Here is a 22,197-nt window from a genome sequence, read left to right as displayed (position 1 = left end):
CGCAGGCAATTTAAAATATAAATGAAAGTAATTTTTTTTACAAATTAATCACCAACTTACTCTAAACATATAGCAAAGCTGCAGCAAAAGAAAAAAATCAAGGTTCTTAACCGAAATAATAATCTTCGCCGAAACGCTCGTCTACGCTGAACGTAATTCAGGATCAAACTCATTTCTATCACCTTTATTTTTGAAGACATTTTGAAGGATAATGTTGCATTATTTTTTCTTGGTGACTAGAGTAGCATGTAAGGATGAGCTTACAAAAAAAACTAGCCCAAAAGGTCTTATTGTGAGTTATTTATGACCGTCACAAATGGGCGCGAACGCGGTTCAATCGGGTGGCCTAATATTCTGTCGTGGGACTGTGTGAGTATGTATTCATTTGTAAATGACCAAAATATTGGACAATGTGCGAATTGAATTAACTTGTTTTGTATTTGTCAATCTTTTTGTTTATTCAGTATAACACTCGTCGCTTTGGAGCGATTTGTAAAGGCGATTGAATGTACATGTTCGATTTAAAAATAAATACTAAATAAAATAAAAATAAAAATTTAAATTTCAGAATAAACTAGAATATATGCTACTTTTTACATAGCAATCACATTCGCTGATTTATCAGTAAGTTATTATTCGTAGAGATTTCCAAAAGAATATATACTAATTTATTTAATCTAAATTGGTTGTTGCACAAAATAGTCAAATTTTTACAAAAAAACATATAAACATGGATTATTATATCGATGATTCATTTTTCGGTATGATTATTATATACCATCGAAAAGCTATAGAATGCTTTTACATAGTGAGGTTCCATTAGAATACATATTATATTGTACATGATGTCAAGAACGACTTTATAACTGTCGCGAGCTTCACTTGAAGCACTAAAAATTTCACGCTCGTTCAGCTCTTCAGAAAATTCAACAAGAACGTCTGCCACAAATCGAATTCATTTTTTGCACTCGAAAAAGTTCTTTGAATTGCTGAATAAATTAGCACTCTACGGAATTGCACGCTCATCTATCCACCTGACAATGCACCACAAGCTTTCTCTCGTGCGCAAATTCACCCTCGAGCAATCCCACCTTTGCCAAGTTTACGATGTGCATTCGCAATTTAAGACGTCTTATTAGACTTGATTGAAGCCCATTCACCGTTTGTTTTCTCAGTCCTCTCCCCGTCTACTTCAAATTGATAGGTGAACGTTATTATGCGCATTCGGAACTCCCCTGTTTCAATTGAAAACGCACCCCTTACGTTCGCAATGAATTGCTAACCGTCCGTTGCTCACTCGCAGATTAAACTTCCGGAATTGTATACATGTAAACATACACATTAAAAAGTCAAAAGTGCATGTTTTCGATGTGCAATTGATTAAGTCGCATTATTAATTTTTTTTATTATTATTATCGTATTAAGGGAGCTGTGAAAGTAATGGTATTCATTTTGGGGGCGATTATGTTGTTTGATTACTTAATGCTCCAAAGTCAAACTGTTATAATGAAGATATTCAAATCTGAAGTGGAGCCTGACAAGATTAGCCCCCTTGCACAAAAAATTCAGAGTTTCTTCGGAGTTTTGCTCTAATTACCGAAGTTCTCCGAGGGGAGTACCTTTTTTTGTGGGGTTGTAGACTTTTTCGTTAATTTCTTCTGACGCCGTCGGAATCCTTTTGATTGCTTCCCGTAAGACGCGTGTAATTATACTTAAAACACTTTCTGATATTTTATCTCGTTATGTGGAACTTTTTTGAATGAAATTAGTTTGCCTTTAGACGGAAAACCATGTACATATATTCGTGCATATTACCGTTATATATTTTTTTTAATTCCTTTTTTTCTTTTTTTATCTTATTTTTCTGCTTTTGCTTTATTTTTCATGTATTAATTTTATTTATTTTTTCCCTCTCTTGTTTTCTTATTTAGGCCATTGTGGCGCATTGGGTTCTTCCTGTAATGTCACAATTATCCAAAACTATTAATATAAAATAAAAATAAATAAATAAAATATTTTCAAATGGCATATTCATTTCAAGAAATATTTCGCAAAACATCGATCATAATGTTTAATATTTAAAAAATAATGGTGGCCTGTAATAAGCTCATTCTAGCTTTTCGAGATTCTGGACATTTCGAATTAAAAGAAGTGATAACAATTTGTTTAACTAAGTAAAGCAGAAATAGTGTTTTTAGAACTGAAAATTGGACTTCCGCCACTTTAAAATATAACAGCATATATTCGCCTTACAATAATATTTATATTTTCTTATAGGACAAGAATGACGTATTGTATTTGATAATAATGATTGATTTAATAACGTATGTTTTTGTTATTGCTCATTACTTAAACATAAAACTTTGTGTTTGTCGCTTTATTGTCGTTGTGGTGATTTTATGAACACATTATATAAAAAAAAACCAGCTTTAATAAAGTAGCATCTTCAAATAATCCGTTATATTAGGAACCTAAAGCATGCGTATGTACAGTTAATTCGTAGAATTACATCAAATTCATGCGAAAAATTAATGACATTTTGTATGCAGGCCGTAATAAATGAAACCTTTTTTTAATTCCAATGAAGCGTTCACAAAGGAAATATACAATACAATGATGTCAACGATAATAATACTGATTTTTGTAACTATGTAACTTTTTTGCATAAAAACCATAGTTATCGTTCTATTTTAAAACTACATATGTATGTACGTATGTATATCGGAAAAATCCTTTTCGGTCCCGATAATTTTAAAATTAAATGCAAACATTCAAGATAAACATATTCCATTTTAGTCTCGATCTATATAAGGTTTGATATTCGAATTCGGAATATAGCATTGGAATAGAATCAATCACATTATCGACGAATCTCGTAGGTAATCTCTGGGTCTGTGCGCGCCTTCGAGGCACACGAACCATTGCGAAACTCTTTTGTTTCTTCGGGTATTCGGGTCCGATCCGAGTGTGGGATCGTGGAGATCTTTTCGAATGCGCAACGTTGGAAAAAATTCGTTTGAATAATTCACAAAAGTGAATTTGAACGTCCGCAGTGGTACAATGCCGAGAACACGTACACAATAAGCTGCGTCACGAAGGAAATTGGTCAGTTCGTTCGCACATTCCTTTATGTTGTCGGCCCGAGGACGCCTTGGTATTTTCACTTCCTTTTTTTCTTCTTTTTCTTACACGATACATATATATGTATGTATGTACTCGATTGTATTTTGTGTGTGAGTGTACTTTCTAGCTTTTCTTTGTGTCGAGCCAGTGTTGCCAGATAACGGGATAAGCCGTCTGCGAGCTTAAGGCGATACTATTTCAGATCATGTGAGCTTTTACGTGTATACGGATCGATTACGAAATGCAAACCTTAGCCTCTACAAAGTCTTTGATCAGTACAGAGACGGGATAAACTGGACACGTGTAACCTTCTTTTCCCCTTTTTTTTAAATGGCTTCCCATGTACATATATTTTTTCCGCTTTTAATTTTGTTAAATGCCTACATATAGGCTTACTCAGTTAAACGCTGATTTTGATTTTTGTTTTTTAAATGCTTTTTATTATTATTAAATTATGTTCACAATACATCTTATATATATTTTAATAGCTACTGATCAACTGATCATTTTCTATTTTACAATTTTAATTTAATTTTGTCAGTAATCATAGTATTATACTATTCTTATGTTAATATACAGCATAATAGGAAAAAGAGCTCAGAAACCTATTTACAATTCTTATAAATACTCATAATATATCTAATACATAATATTAATTAAATACTATCTAAAGTCGATGACCTAAAGCAGATTGTCTTTAGGTAATCAGTTAAACTCTAAATTGCATTATATGTTGAGTATTTAATTTAAGGCTCATTTTTTATATTATATTTTTCCCAGTAGGTATTTTTTCATTGCCTCGCGTAAGGCAAAAAACAGACGAAATATTTCATCTTTCTTCTCATATGATTTTAAGAATTTCCTCATAATTTCTTGATAATGTCGTCATTCTTTGTGGAAACATCAATGACGTCATTATCATGTTGATCATTTTCTTTTGAGAAGTGACTTAAAATATAAACCATAATTCCTAATTTCATCTTTCGTAATTTCATATTTTTTAGCTTAATTTCATCGTTTCTTCAAGTACTACGCTTGATTTTAAATTGCGTGTTGTACATTTTGTAAAATACTAAAGTGCGTTCTGATAAAGTTACTACGCAAGATCTAAGATATTCTTCTGAGAAAAAGATTAAGTATGATTCATTTCGACTGTCAGGTTGGCGAATTTTATATGACTGTACATGAAATGATATGTAAATTCTTTTGGAATTAAAATTTCAAACTTTATGCAGTGCATTATATCAAATCTGCATTAACTTTATGCATACAATACAAATACTTTGTAACTTTATGCATACATTGTTATACATTTTGTATGTAAGTTTATATTAATTGCATATATTATATTTCAATCGCACTCCCATACAATCAGGGGTTGAAAGTATTTTCTTTCTGCATCCATAGATCAAAAGTTATATTCGGCGAAACTTCTTTCGCCTTTTTGCGTAATATTTTTTCGTCGGTTGATTTGTGTACATTTTTGCGCAAAGTCGTTATTCCCGATTTGCATTCGCCTAAGCAAAATTGACCCAGTTTTTCTGTGTAGAATTACAACACCCATAAAGTCTACGGGAAACACAAACACACACTGTACATAGAAACGGATCAAAGCCAAGTCGAATGCCGCATTGTGACCCAACCCAACAGAAGACTCGATACCAAAAAGACTTAAACAGAAGAAAAAAGAAACGAAACGGAATACCCAAACTACCGACCTCGGAGGTTTTCCACTGGGGCTATGTAGGTTCAAGCGCATATTTTCCAGCCTTAAGAGAGGGGGGAAAACAAAAAGAAATATGCTTTGCGGGCATTTTCTTCACCCTCGCATAATCTCTTCATTTCTCCCTATCTCCCCGTATTCGTCCTTTGTATCCTCTGTTGACCCCAAATATTCAAAGCCTGAGGACTCCCTCATTTGAGGCACGAAACCCCTTTAATATGCACACACACGTCGAATTGATGCGACGTACGTGCTAACCGACCCTTAACCTTTTCACAGACTGCTTTTTTCGCCAAATGAATTGAATACACTCTAGGGCATGTTCGAAATTAAGTTTAAATTCAACTCAAGATACCTACATATGTATGTACATACATATGTGTGGGTGTTGTGTTTATATGCAATTGTTGTAACTACGCCGTGACCGCAGACTCACTGTTCCATTCTAGTCACGTGCGATTTTTTTCTGTTCTTCATCCCCATTTCCAACAAATCCTCCCCACTGCCACCAACCCACCCTCCTTTTGCTTCCTTCCGCAAAGTACGTGCTAATACCGTGAGAAAGATTTTTTCTCAACCACTGCGAATCACTCACTTATTTCGCACACGATTTATGTCCGTGTGTTTCTCGGTGAAGGGATTAAACGAAGACAGGACGTGCTCTATCAGGGTTTATTTAAAACTACATCCAAGCCGAGCTTTGCTAATTTGAACCGTAATGTGATATTCTTTTTTATAGCTGTATGCTATATATTTTTTTAATTTACATTCTCATTTTAAACTCAAAAGTGTATGCTCCATTTACATACCTTACCTTAATGATTTTTTTTTCAATGTACTATTTATTTACAATTCATCATTTATATGTACATTAATAGTTTTACAGTACCTAATGGCATTTTTTATTAAATTTTCTAGCAATTATTTCATATACATTTAATATATATATATATATATATATATATATATATATATATATATATATATATATATATATATATATATATATATATATATATATATATATGTATATATATATATATATATATATATATATATATATATATATATATATATATATATATATATATATATATATATATATATATATATATATATATATATATATATATATATATATATATATATATATATATATATATATATATATATATATATATATATATATATATATATATATATATATGTATAATACATTTTTGTTTATATCAAAGTTATTAAATTCATCAATAGTAATATGTAATAGCATACTGATGTTACTTTTCGTGAGTTTGTTTATTTATTATAAGCATATGAAAAATTCCATTAGTTAATCCCAAAACATGGTTCATATTAAATTACAAATTCTATCTACTGAATGCGTAAATATTCGTTGTATTGTAGAGCGAATTAAATTTTGAATTCTGTCGTGTAATTTTTTTGTATGAAAATTCTTTCATATGATTTTTTGCCAGCGTTGCTTATTTTTGAATCGAAATTTGAAGCAATATGCTTAAATTGAACCGCATTTTTATGCTATGTTTGGGAACAACCAATACTCGAGATGAAACGTTCCTTTCGAGCTTACGCGCTTGTATGTATTATAGATATCCCAAAATGAAGGGCGATATCCATGAAATTTCGCTTTAAATTCGAATTTTACCACGCTTCGTACTCTCATAGGAATTTTTAAAAATGTTTATATACATATTTGAAAGTGGATTCCCTCCCAGTTGAATTGCGAATTTACTTATTTCATATTTTTCAGGATTTTCTCTTTGATCGTCACCATAATTGACACGACTTAATATCAGATTTCATCGTTTAAAAAACCTGCGGACTGGCTAGTAATCACCAGTTAAAATTATTAACTAGTGATTACTATCCGTTATCGTTAATAGCACTATCCTTCTTTAATTCAATATATTATATTATATCATATACAATACATATGTATGTAGATACAGCAGCATTAGCCAGCAGTATGGCTCAGCCGGTGACTGCGTTTATGTTTAGCACCGAGAGGTTCGATTCCGTGCTAATATTTAATGCTGCTGATCAGACTTGAATATTTGTGACTCCAAGTTGATCGTTTCCTATCAGAGTTTGCAAATTTATCTGATTTCATTGTTGAAACGGTTCATCAAATTGGCAAAATCCGTCCTACCATCTGTCACAAATATCTGAATTTGATATACATATGTAAATTTTGTAAAAAATTATTTGCAAGTCTAAATCCATAGATATCTCTATAGATTTATTCATAAATCAATTTAATGTTAATTTCGTGTTCTTCAGCCTCTCGAAATATAGCGATTTATGTAATAAACAATTCTGCAATATTTGTAATTAATTGTCTAGGAAGGTGCATTGGTGCTTACCTATTAGGCCTTCCTGGTATATATGTTACAGTGAAATCATATTTCAAGTGATAATATATTTTCACCAATTCAAGCAGTGAAAATGTATCAAACAATGAATTTACAACGTTTCAACAACTCAATCTTAAATGAATAGGGCCAACCCTTACTCAACCTAACCTATCCTAACCCTTAAATAATACCAACCCTTACAATCTAATCTTAAATTAATAAAACCAACCCTGAAAATGTAACTGGTTTGATGATTTCACTGAAACGTGAGTGAAAATATATTTTCACTTGAAATATAATTTCACAGTGACATATATACATACATGGTGTATGCAAATACCTGCAGTGGTGTAGTCGGGCCAGGTCGCCGCCCTGGTACTTATTTTTGGTCTAGGTTCAGGTCAGAATTCCTAATGGTCAAAAATATAACAGAAAAGAAAAGAAACAAAATAATAACTAAAGAAATTAGACATAACAAAAACAAAACATATACATACATATATATAGACAAGCAATACATTTAACACAATCATAAAAATAATAAGCTATATAATAGCGGATAATAATGAGCTGAAATTGAATTTAGATTTTGTACATCATTTTTACAAATTATACACTCATTAAATACAGAAGATTTGTGACAACAGGAAAGAGGATTTTTCGCTAATTTTGAGGAACCTTTTCAACGATGATCAAATAAAATTGGCAAACTCTGATAAGAAACGATCTATTTGGAGTAACAAATACCCCCAAATCTAACCAGCAGTATGGCGGATCGAACCCACTTATCACTTGGTGCTGAACATACACGCTACCATTAAGCCATACAGCTGGCTATGTAAAAAATAAAATAGCAAGTTATTTTAAAATATACTTAATATAATCTGGGATTTTAAAATAGCACGATGTATGCAACTGTGTATCGAAAATAGGACACACTTTTGCAAATCATTTTATAATCGCCTTTTTCTCTGAACGTGTGGGCGGCTTTGTGTGGCTTCTGCTTTCACGTTTCGCACTTATAGCAACGCTCTCTGCATCGGGCTAATATTTATTTTATCATATTTATTCGAACGAAATAGTTTCCTTGCGGCGAGGCACCGACTCGTCCGTGCAATAAAATGTCTCAGCAAAACTCGCGTTCCTCTCCTCTTTGCGCCATCGAGCGGTCGTCAACCTTTGCATTATTACTATCGCTCGTTTGATTTACGGCGTTTTTATTTCAATTATAAAGCCGATTTTCAATTTCGCCACCCTTTCTAAAAGTAATTCACCCCCTTCTAAATATGGATATTAATGGTCATTATGTAAATTCGCCGCGATACTTTGTCTTTATCGGTGGAAACTTTCTCGGGGTTGTAGGTACAACACTTTGATTTATTACCCATCGTAGATTTTGGTCGGTTACTTTTTAGTTCGTTTTTTTTTTTGGTTTCTCGTACAGCCAGCCCCACCCTTTTCTCGTTATATCTCGGCGGATGATTTTAAATTCTTAACGTTTATCTCGTGTAATTTCCAACAGAATTTTCCGACCCGCCTATCTCGCTTGCGCGGCCCTCCACCTCTTTCAGCGGGTTTCGCTGCGTTTTCAAATATTTTTCTTTTGCCAGTAAATTGAGATATTTGCATTTTCCTCAGAAGTTTCGCTGGAAAACTCGCCGGGCGAGCTCTTTAATTCAGCAAAACGAATATTTCAATTAAACCGCACTACTTAGTTTTGTACTAATTGTGTTTGTTTGATTGCTTTTCCAACATTTCCATTATATTTATTCATTTTTTCTTAAAGTAACTTGCTTCGTTTCATTTTTACTCTTTAATAAACCCTTATTTTAAGTTTTAATGAACATTAAAACAATTTCACAGTACCTTCGATAACTTTCCATCGATACAAAAATTTGTCTGCAGACAAATCCGCAAATACGTACATATTTGGCAAATAGGCAATACAATAAAATGAATTAGGTGATACAGATGATGTTCGTTGTTGCTTTTTGAGGATTCGAATTATTCGGAAATAATAGACCTAATATTTCCCACTGTTAATACGATTTTATATGGAGTTTTTTCTATTGAACTGTCACAAAAATCACTTGTATACATGTAAGTACTATTCCCATTCGAAAATATAATGTTTTGTTAGATGAAAATATCTCTGAAACGAAGCATCTCTAAGATTTGTATCTCATAGTTTACATCGTGGCGTCTTTCGTATGTTACGATAAATGGGGTAGTCAGAGGACCTAAAAGAGACGTGTCTGTTGACAAATCTCATACTCAATGGACGCCTTTATGGAAATATAGGAAAAAGCGATACATGTACAATAATTGGCAGCTTTTTCTCAATCTCGACTTCGCATTCTGCGATCGGGGTTGTAAATTCGGGTTCACACGTTGCCGAATGATTGATGCCGACATTGCCGAGTTTGGGTCCTCGTCCTACTTAGAAAAGGTTCGAAACCCCTTTTCGGCCAGGTAAAGATAATGCAAACCAATGAAGCGTATTCCGGTCACGCGCCGTTCTGCGATTTATTGCTTCAGGTTTCGCCGAAACTGCGCCCGATGAAATTCTCCACAGAGTCGCCGTATCTAAAATGAAAATGTTAAATAAACCCTTAGAAATACCCTTATTAATGGTTATAGTTTTATTTTTAAATTATCAAAAATTATGTATTGTTATCATTATAAATTAGGAAAATCATAAAAATAACTTTCTTAGAAGTTCATTGGACAGCTTTATAATCAGAGGTAGATCTTCAGTCATTGGAGTTACTCAATTAGTAGAGGGACATCTACTATATTTTCAAATATTGATTTTATGAAGCTTATAAAAACCCAGCAGTGTTGCCGACCAGACCTTGGAAATATTTATGTATCATACATATGTTTGTATGTGACTCCAGGTCTATCGTTTCCTATCAGCGTTTGCCAATTTATCTGATTTCATTATTGAAATGTTTCTCACCAAATTGGCCACCTACCCTCTCTTTGTCACTTCTTTAGTACATTTGTACAACTTTGACTATGTGTATTGCCTTGAGGCACCATGGCAAATCTAATTTTTATAATAGTATTAAACTCAGTAATTTAGACATGTCATGTTTTTTTTTTTTTGCTATATTATCTCGTTGACAAAGTGGTAAGAATAAATTTAAAAAATAGTCGTATTCTTGTTACTAGCACATCGATCAATCAGAATTATTTAGTTGAAGTTCATAATACATTAAAATTTTACAATATGTACATTATTTTGCAGTTAATATTTAATCTATTCCATTAGTAGACGAGAATGCATGTTTATTTATGTGTTTTTTTTTGTGCCTATTCAGTATTTTTTTTTCAGTAGTTGATTTGTAGATAATCTTTATACAACTTTGACTATGTGTATTTCCTTGGGGCACCATGGTAAATGTAATTTTTATAATAGTATTAGACTCAGTAATTTTTTTTTTGCTTTATTAGTCACTCTCCTTGACAAAGTGGTAAGAATAAATTTGAAAAATAACGTATTCTTGTTACTAAGCACATACATCAATCACAATTATTTAGTCGAAGTTCATAATATATGTATGTACATATACATATATTGAAATTTTCAAAAAGTACATTCTTTCGCAGTTAATATTATATTTAATCTATTCCATTGGTAGACGAGAATGCGTATGTTTATTTCTGTGCGTTTTTTTTTGTGCCTATTCAGTATTTTGTTTAAGTAGTTGATTTGTAGATAATCTTTATAATATGCTTTTGGAAGGCAATCCAGTATATCGGGTATGAAGCTTATGCAAGTTTGTACATTTATCTGTATAATCATATCTGATTTTTATTTAATATGTAAATATGTGGCAAAACATTGCATGGTTTGAAAGCAGTTTTCTAAAGTATATACATAAATAAAAATAACAACAAAAATCACACGTCAATCTCCAGTTATTAACGTCATCATTGTGACATGTTTTCGTCCGCGATAAGCGACCGAAGAGAACGCAAAAGAAAACTAAATAATAATCCAAAAAAAAAAAGAAAAAGTAGAAAAGATGATTCCGAATTGACACGTCATTCCGGCTCAGTGGTTTTTTGTATCATTTTCCGTTAGCGCGAAAACGACACAGAATATCACTTTTGTGTCGCCGTAATCGAATATATCTGATGCGCTGTCTGTCCGTCGGTTAACCCAATAAGGCTGTTCTTAACTTAACGATTTCCCATCACGTCGTGTGCTGAGCCGCGACAAAAACAGATAACGCGATTCGCTCGAACGTCGCGTGTGTCCTTTTCCAGATGAAATCAGGTGGAAATGGTGTTACGGGTGTTGTTGTCTGGCTGTAAAAACCAATGATTTTCATCTCGTCCGACCCACCCCGAACGATAGGGTTGGATATTGTCTCAACGAGGGTATTGCTTTTCGGATACTTACATATGCACATATACATATTTACATATGTATGCACGTACATATGTATTTGCGTTCGCATATGTACGTTTACTTAAGGAATTCACTCAAAAAAATCATTTAAAATTTAATACGTATTATGAGCTTTTACATACATACATAATTTCTCTTTTTTTTACAAACGATACACTTACGATCGTTCTCATACTTTGCCATATTTCTCAGTTTGGTCATCGATTTAAGTAAATGTATCCTCCGCCATTACGTTGGTGCAAAAATATCGTTTTAGACGCGTTTAAAAATTCTCTGACGAAGATGTGCCTTACGTTCAAACGTACCAAAATGTTCGGTTGCATTGTTCGCCTACTGCGCTCGCTTTGGCGTTTTCTTGGTGAATATCCGTTTTCGCCATCATCTAGCTTTAATTGCTTAAACGTCTGTAACTATTTCTTTTTCACTCTATTATTTGTCGTTTCATTTATCTTGATAGTCTTTGTTAGTGGAATAGGATTCTTGCAATTAATTTTCACCTACTACTTTTAGCAAGCTGATTTTCTTGAAACTTTGCATTCACGGATTTCCAACGAAAATGCAATATTTTAGAAAAAATTGAGTTCACACCCGGCCCCAAAGAGGTATTTTTTCGGAGCTTAAAATAGACGGGAGCGAATGGGAACGCCGCTCCCTTTCGTGAAATTCAGAAATGTAGCCGCTTCGTCTCGTGAAAAATCAAATATTTCCACAGCCTTTTGTAAATTTAATTTTTTTAATATCCCTCTGATGAGAAAATTTGAATTTAGCAAACGTTTATGAGGAGTATGACAAGGGTGGTGGACATAGTAGATATAGTAAAGAGATTGACATGGCAGTGGCTAGAAGAATGGACGAAAGGTGGACAAAATAAGTGCTTGAATGGTACCCGAGAGAATGCAAAGGAAGACCGCAGGGAAGATGGGTTAACGAAATTAGGAAAATGTGTGGGTTGAAATGGATGAGAGTTGCGCAAAACAGAGACAAGTGAAAGCGTGTTGGAGAGGCTTTCATCCAGCAGTCGATGGTGAATGGCTTTAGATGATGATGATCAAATAAACCAGTAATGATTAATTTGAGAAACCCTGACTCATCATACACAAAGATGTCATTTGTACATATTAAGACTTGGAGATACTCTTCTTCGAACAGTTACCCATTATGCTCATATCCTATATCGAGCTTTCTCAAAGATCCGACAATTTTTCGTCTCCTGTGCATGCTTTTTTTTTTTTTTTGATTAACATATTGAATAAGGATACCATTTTATTTCTGATATTCCAATCTTAAAATCTAATATTTATTTAAATATAATTTTATATAATAAGGAACAATAACAAAAATCAAAACCATGTTTTGAAAACTATCGAGTGCTAACCATTCGTGAAAATTTACTCTTCGAGCCCTGTATTTTGTAATGTCTTCGATTCGTTAGTGAGTATTAATATGAGTTATGTTGGATAAATGGTATCTGCTTACTTACATATGTAGTTACAATTTCAATATATCAACATTAAATTTGCAACTATAAAAACGTGTTAGATGAGTCTTTTATTTCGAGCATTATATTTAGCACACTTTAATCGGGATTTCTTTGTTTTCTCCCCTTTCATTGATACAGACTAATCTCGCTATAAAATTATTCTAAGATCCTATTAAATTTGAACTGAAATTAAATGTAAAACGACTGCTTGTTTTCTTTCTCCCAAAATTTAATTGTGTACTCATTATGTTCAACATTTCAATAGTAACGATCATTTATCATTTAACGTATTTTTTGTCTTTAACATCAATAGTCTACGAATCAAATTCGTTCAACTTTCTCGTCTTAATTTGATCCCATTTGACGTGGCCGACAGAGACTCAGTCAAGGCAGGTGTATTCAATCCAAACTAAAAGTATTAAACGGCTTAAATTGCAAAATAAACGCTGCAAACACTTGCCTCGAATCGTCGAGGGTCGCATTGTGAATCGGATCGCATTATTATTTCATTTCACTTTAGATCCGCGCCCCTTTGGAAAACTCCATCCCGAATTTCCCGCTGCATGGATGAAGGTATTGAAATGTGAATGGTGCGAAGAGGGGGAGGGGGGGGGACTTTATCACAGACCGGTAAATATCTCGTCGAATCCTAGCAGGACAACAATGGCCGGAAATTTCGCCAGGTGTGGACGAAGGCCGCTGGATGTATTGATTGCTCTTGATTGCCTTTGGAGAACACGTGCGTTTGACCTTTATACACACGATTGGGAAATAGGGGTGCATTGATGGAATGGATGGGGAGGAGGGGGGGGGGGGGCGAGAGTACATAGCACCTTTTCCATTTCCCAGGTCGTATCAAAGGTCGAAAATATAAGAATCGGCTTGAAATTTCGACCCCTTCGAAGGTGAAAGCTCGCACTTTCGTATGAATTGCCAATTACGGGCCATATCCGAGTCGTATGCTCGATTATTTTATTTGAACAAACTTGTGCATAAACGAAAACTAAGATATGGTCGAATTCAAGTTATAAAACATCGAAAGCGAATATTATATTGTACATAGATACCAGCAATGGTGAATATAATAGCTGTAAATAGGTATAAAAAGCTACTACTCAACTTAATGGCACTCTATTATTTTGTTCCAAAAACCTATATATGTACATACATGTGTATATTGAAGTATAATATGTACATATATGCATGCATAAATATGTATGTATGTATGAAAAAATTTAATAAAGAAGAATGTTTTTGGTCTACTATGCCGTTTCCTCCTTCATTTTCCGTTAAGAATCCACGCATACATAAAAAAGCGAATTATTAGTATTATTTTTATATCATTAGATGGAGAGGACCTCTGTCGAAATTTTTCAAAGAATACCCATTTTTCTTTACTTTATCGATGTTGGTCCATATTTTCAATTGGGAATTTAAACTAGGATTATGAGATTTTGTGCTCAAAATATAAAAGTTGTCCAATATTGCACGTGCCAAATGTGGTATGTGGAAGAATTTTATTAGCATTTAAATTTACATTTACTATGAAAAATAAAAAAAAGTGCAAATGAAAACGACAACTATTCGGTTGATGGACTATTGGCCGAATGGACACTTGGCCGATGGACGTTAGACCAACGAACATTTGGCCAAACGTACATTGGGTCGACGGATGTTTGGCCAAACGCACAATTGGCCGATTTAAATTTTAATTACTTTATTTATAATCAGCAGCGAATGGCTGATGATAATGTGAAGGAAGGGATTAATAAAATAAAAAGAAAATATCATCGCAGATTATAATTTTATTTATTTAATTACATAAAATGTAAGCACTGCTTTGTCAAAAATAATATGGAAATAAAAATTAAACAAGATTAATCACGCAAACATACTTTTACCTTAAACATGGTTTTTATCGTTTACTATTTAATAAATACAAATATTTTTTTCAAATAATTTTGTATTTTGGTCGATTTTGAGCAAAATGCAAAAATTTTTAAATACAAAACGATAAAAATTTATAATTGTGTATCAAAATTATCCAAAACTCACTAGAAATAGATACATTATTCAGAAATAACTTCGGCGTACGTATCGTAAAAATCTGATGTTTTTAATGAATTTAAACAATTAAAAATTTCATTCGGCCAAATGTCCGTTCGTCTAAGCGTCTGTCAAACCTAGTATCTGTCGGCCAAGTGTCCATTCGTCCAATAGTCTATCAACCGAATAGTTGTCGTTTTTCATTTGCTCTGTTTTTAATTTATCATAATAAATTTTAATTTTAATATCACTGCATGTGCAATATTGGACAACTTTTATCAGCATAAAAAATCTGACAATCCTGGTATCAAAATTTTATTTGAATTTAAAGTTTCATTCTTATGAATTATTTCAACACACTAACATAATATATTTTTCATGTAAATTAAAATCGTTTTCCAACGGGTTATATGAGATATGAGTGACGGGAATACTAAAAGTTTTGACGCTTTTATCGGTCTTACGACTTTCTGTGGAATCGAAATTTTCTTCACATCCTTTCGGATTTTTATTCGACGTGCTCTGATACTTTCAGGTAGAATACATACATACGTATGTAGATGTACAATATGTATAAAGCCACCTGGTGAGTGTTTCACCGGTTGAGTTTTCCACGCCGCCATTACCGATTTTCCAAAATGAATTTTCACGCGTCTACGCGACGCTGGCTTATTCGATTAAATATTGAACGCCCACGCAAAAATTTCCGGTCCATTTATACTTTAAATTGAACACGGTGAGGAAATTCTGCGGAGAAAATTTCGAAGGCTCAAGTTTGCCTTTTCTTTCCAGTCTACATATATAATACTTCAAGCCGTCAATCGAACCCTTTGGGGCTTTATTAAATGCAGCTTATTTATCATATAATATTATATTAACGTTTAGCGCTGTATACGAATTGTTTTATTACATTAGTGCCGACTATTGGTTTAACATAACCTCTTACAATTTATAAATTTATGGCTTAATTAAGAGTCCTTAAATTGGTACAGAATTCGTTCTTAAGTATCCCAACCAACTTAGATTCAATTTGACAATTTGTTTTTCCTCCTACAGCAAGTATCAACATGATGATCTTATCATCTGTCGCTAAGGGCATCAATCAGCTCATTCTTTTAGATTTAAATATGAATATTTAACAATACCGTTACAAATTAAACTACATACGTACAACTTTATCGCAACACTAAAAATTTTCCGGAAAACTCGCTCATGCAAATTTGATTATAAATTGTCCGGTCATAAATTAAATTTCCTATGCAGGAAGTCTTGCCTTTGGAACTATAACATATTGTCGAAAAGTTTCCACAATACGATAGGAAAAGTTTCCACAATACGTTTGATTTACTTTGAATACATATGTTCATCGTATTTCCGGAAACGATGATTTCATTTGTAACCTCATTTACTTGTACATTTGTGACGTGTCTATGTAGATGAATTTTGAATTCGCCCTATAGATATTATACCTATATATATATATGTATGTACGTATTTGGATTTGGCTCGTTAACGGATTACACGATTCGCAGATAATTCGAAATCAATAAAATATCCCATTAAGTGAACCGAGCCGACTAGGAAATTTGCATATTTTTATTCTCATCCCCCTCTTTTTCTCGAGTGCGCGTTTTGAATTTCCGTCAATCAACGACACATTGTGTGTTTTTTTTTCATTGGGTATATACTTTTGCAATAAATCTGCGATATCGCTCTCACGTATTCGGAACCGTTTTAAATCGAAATTCAGCGTCGCCGACGCCGTGTTATATTATGAAAAAGTGTCATTGTCGAACTTCGAGTAGGAAATTACATTAAGTCCGATGTCTTTTTATAGCGCAATGGTATCAGATACGGAAAATTGAAATCTAAATCGAGAAGAAATCAAGTTAAATGTATGTTTTGGGGGAATTTGCATTAAAAAGTATTACGTCTAGCTTTTAATCTTAATAATAGGACATGTGTATTTGTATATTATACATATGATTTTATACATATTAATTTGCATTTTATCCTTATGTATATGGTATTTACAAAAATTGTCCTAAATATTTCGTGCCTTCATCCAGCAGTGGGTGGTGAATGGCTTTAGATGATGATCATCATGATACATATGTAAAAAAAACATATGAACTTGGTGAAATCAAACCCAAAGAAGTACGGAATATTCAATTGAATTGAATTTTTGACTTTTCATTCTTGTAATCATCATCGCATATTTAAACACTTTCATTAACACTGTTCGACACGAAAAATGGTTTGGAGACGAGATATGACATTTCTTATACATAGATCTACATAGGTCCAGTAAACACGAATCTGGCAATAAAAAATGTTGATTGGCTCGAGATTCCGAGATATATGTGTTTTTTAAATCGCGCGATTTTCCAATATCTTTCTGTTTTTCGGTCGATATCTCAAAATCTGTCAATTTCCTGTTCAAAATGAATATTGGAATCTATAGTCGGGTATTTTATCTTTCATTTGTAGTACGTTTCAGCTTTCAAATCTATCTTAAGTAGTCGTCCAGTTCAAATCAAAAGTCAAGAGTACGTATTTTCACTTTGGATTTTTTCCCACTGTTAATACTATTTTATATTGAGTATTTTCTATTGAAACGTGTTTATTGGAATAGTGTTCTGGCCACACTATTTTTTGTTTTCGTTTAAAAGGGTTAATTGGAAGTGTGCTGAATTTTAAATCGGTAAAATTGCGAGCTAAAAGCTCGTACTAGTATTTACTCGTATTTACACGAATCTGAATTGAATTAATAGGGATAATATATTAAATTGTCTTTATATGAGAATTAAATAAAATTCCACTTAAAAAATTATATTTCGACTATTCTGGTAGATTAATGGAGCAATCTGTTAGGCGAGTGTGCATCATTAATTGAAATTAAATAAAAAACTCAAGGTTCGCCGGGTGTCTCCATGGATGTCTCTGTGGATGATTATTGTATAAAACTTCGTATTGTTGTATAAATATTTGTTGATCGTATTGTATAAGATGTTAGCAATGTTTAACCATACATAGATGTCATGTATAATTGTGAATTATGAAGTTTAGTGTCTTTCTTGATCTGTATAGTACACTCGTAGCATTGGAGCGATTTATTTTATTCCATCAATCTACATGTACATATGTAGATTGATGGAATAAAATAAAAATAAACATCCTTACTAATGTGGAATATTTTATTTGTTACAGATCCTGATTCGACAACTCACAAACACTCAGGTATGTATGTTACTTAACAACTTATTTCCCCGGTATTACTTTCACGTTTGCGTTAATATTTGAGTTTCTGGAGCGAATCACACGTTTTCCACCGGAAGTACTGATACACAGGATTAAAACTTTCGCGATTAACTTTTGCGCAGAACATAATTCGAAGCGAGACGAGAAGATTTACACGGAAACTTTTACGCGGCACCGTTTCACGCACACATTCTCAACCGTTTCAATTCACGCTCGGTCGACTTTTTTTCTATTTTCATCATCATCATCATCGTGCCGTTTTAATAGAATGGAATTGGCGCTAAATTATCAACGGGGCGAGTTAACCCCTTTAACGCGCCGCACTTTCGCTAAGTGCGTCGCTATTATTGCTCTGGGGTCGATTGTTATCGTCGACGGCAGTCGAAGGGTTGACCAAACACCTTAAGTGAAATTTACGATGTCATATTTTACCGTTTACGTCGTGCTTTTGTGCAAAGATGCTGAAAATAATATGTGTGTGTGTGTGTGTGTAATATGAGAAAGCTTTCGAACGTCGTTTACTAACAATATATGTGTCTATCTTCCTGTGCTATATCTATTGTGTAATCTTGAAAGACATGCATATATTCTGCGCTCACGTTTTGTACATCTTGCTAATTAAAGTACTTTTTTGAATACATCATTAGAGAGAGACTTAAAAGCTTTATATTTCAGTTGTTCAGTTGATTACAGACTAACTTAAATTCTGAATGTCGAGTTTTAATACTCTTATTTAAAACAATGAATGTGTTGAAGACACGTGTCGTACAATATCGGCTAGTCAGTGCGTGAGGCGTGGTACAAATCAATAGTGCTATTCATTAATTAGGTGTGTCACAAACCAATGGTATTACTTATAAAATTAGGTATGACTTCTCTACTGGTTAGTCGTTTTATTCTTAATATTAATTACACATCATGTGACAATGAAGGAGTCATAATGATGGTGTCATACAAGTGACGGATTTGTGATAGTTGAGTATAATGGTAGAGGGTTGTCCTCAGCCCTTAACTGGTGCAATACATTATTGATCGATTTATATTTAGAAATGCTTTTTATTGTTGATAAATTATGTTAATAATCGTAAATGATCTACTGATCATTTTCAATTTTACTATTTTATTTATTTTTATAGTATTATATTATCAATATTAATGTACAGCATAGGACAAAAATACATTTTTGATGGCTACGCCATTTAATATATAAAATATTTTACGTCGTTTTAAGCCGAATTCTGATCTGTAAAAACAATTTAGATTATTTCTAGAGTTCATTTTAATCCGTGATATCATCGAACAAATCAAATTTTCTATACCGACGATATTGATATCATTGAATATTATTTTTATACGATTCAAATAAATTTATTTAAAAAAAAAATGGTTACTATAAGATAAGCCATTTTTTTAAGCGGTTTATATTACAAACACTGAGCGGTTTATATTACAAACACTGAACACTGATTTATTTTAATAAATAATTGCTTTACAAGTCCATATCTTTTCAAAATATTCAATTTATGTATTGATGTAGAACTATATACGTATGTATGTATGTATGTATATATATTTTTGACGATGATGAAAAAATATGAATGTTTGTAAATATGCAACTCTTCGTACTTACATATCCCCAAGAAATCTAAAGCTAAAGAAAGAACATCAACCTACATTTAATATACATACATACAAACAATGTAATATGTATATATGTACATATGTACATACTTTGGCCTTTTATGTTATTTTATATATTTTATAAAAAGGGTTTATTTTGAAAATTCCACAAATAAATTAATAGGGGAATGCAAAACTTGTAAAAATATAATATTACATAAATATTATTTTAATATAAGAGTATGTAATATTGAAAATCAAGCTCATTTTGAAAGGTTTTTTATTTATATCTTTCCAATAACATTATTTACATTATTCTTTCTTACATGTTTTTCAAAATCATATCATTATTGTAATCCATTTATAGAAAAAAAAACCATCTAACCGCACGCCTATGTACCTCATTTGCAATTTCGCTCAGAATAAAGATAAACGCTTGAACGAGTAACACAATCGAAATGTTAATTTTATATAACGCTTAAATATTATGAGACCGTTTTACGACAGTATGGAAATTACGTAGACGTTTCGACGTCGGAAATTCCCCATCATTACGGTTTAATTATCCGAAAACACCACGGAATCCCCAAACCGTCCAAACAAGACGACACGTGTCATATTCGTGTGCGATTTATGCAAATTTCCGATTATAATATTTAATGCTAGTGGGGGAGGGCAGGTGGCCGAGGGCTGGACAAAGTTAGATTGGAATCGAGGAAAGTTTTACGTGGATTTGCGTCAAAGGTGTACTTTTTCCAACTATCGTACATATTTATTTATTGTTTCATTTATTTTTGCGACGAAAATGATGCATGCGAGCGCTCTCTTGCCTTACCGCTCGTGTCTGTGATTTACGAGGCTCTTTCATTCTCGGAGTGTGTCTTCTCAATTTCTAAAAAATGACCCATGTGCGGTTTTAATATCGGATATTGGTTCCGGATGCTTTCACGTAGATTTGATCTTTGGAAAGCGTCTCGAGAAAACTCGAGATGTCAGTCTTATGCCTGCAGTATCTCATTGGCGCCTATAGCTTGTGCCAGCCGTGTGTGTTTCAATTTCTATTTGATACTCATATTTCGCTTTTAAAATGAAATCCGAGTATAAGAAAAATGCGACGATTTAATATTTATTTACATTTACCGTCAAGGTGCTAAAAATCATGATTTATCGCTTAGTAACAATATGTAGATGAAGTTTTATGATCATGCAAAAATTCGATCTCGAGATTTTGACTGATTTGATCTCAAAATTGATCAATGATCATGTTTTCATGGTTTTTAAAAAATACACGTGTCTGTATATGTATTTTGGAGATTATTTCAAAACCGTCTCTTGATTTGAAAACCGTCTCGTCATATCTAACTGGACCATACAACCAGTTGTAATTTTGTATTTCTGTTTTTCAAAATTTTAGGTAGCATTCAATTATCTCCTTTACTAACGAATTGGATTGAAACTTTTTACATAAAATAAAAAAAAAATTAACACTACCATACATGTATATTTGTACATATATTAAAATAAAAAAAAATAAAATACACAGTACCATACATATATTGCTGAGTAAAATAGTTATTTTAATATTTCGTTTCGATAAAATTTGATACGAATAGCAGTTTTATATATTTGGATAGTAAAGCTAATATAAAATGTTATTTTCGCAGAGAAAATATTATACATATACATATATTCCAAAGGATTTTATTTCGTTATTTCATTTAGGATTTTATAAAGTATCCTTACATAAACAAGGTTGTTAGCTCTAAAGCTCTTAATTAAAACTTATAGTAATTAAAACCGTATGTAATAAATAACTTTGCGTAAGAGAGTAGAGTAATTGGCTTAAAAAGTAATTGATCAAAAAATATTATTCGATAATATTACAAATTTGCACACATATGTATGTATGTATATGTATATATTGATGAAAATGACAAAAAATCCCAAGTGAAAATACGTACTTTTGACTTTTGATTTGAACTGGACGAAAAAATAGTGTGGCCAGAACACTATTCCAATAAACATGTTCCAATAGAAAATACTCAATATAAAAAAGTATTTACAGTGGGAAAAAATCCCAAGTGAAAATACGTACTTTTGATTTGAACTGGACGACTACTTAGAGAGATTTGAAAGCTGAAAAGTACTA

At 32.5% G+C, this 22,197-nt stretch overlaps 1 protein-coding gene across 1 annotated transcript in view; it reads left to right on the top strand.

The window, feature by feature from the left end:
- LOC143911513 (uncharacterized) overlaps positions 1-22,197 on the top strand; it is a 312,973-nt gene that overhangs the window by 75,103 nt on the left and 215,673 nt on the right. The window contains exon 3 of the mRNA XM_077430406.1: positions 18,378-18,407. The gene's annotated coding sequence lies outside the window, so the exon portion shown is untranslated. The remainder of the gene's footprint in view (positions 1-18,377; positions 18,408-22,197) is intronic.

This window comes from Arctopsyche grandis, chromosome 5, assembly GCF_051622035.1.
Source record: "Arctopsyche grandis isolate Sample6627 chromosome 5, ASM5162203v2, whole genome shotgun sequence".
Taxonomy (NCBI): Eukaryota; Metazoa; Arthropoda; class Insecta; order Trichoptera; family Hydropsychidae; genus Arctopsyche; species Arctopsyche grandis.
This window is presented reverse-complemented; position numbering and strand designations above follow the sequence as displayed.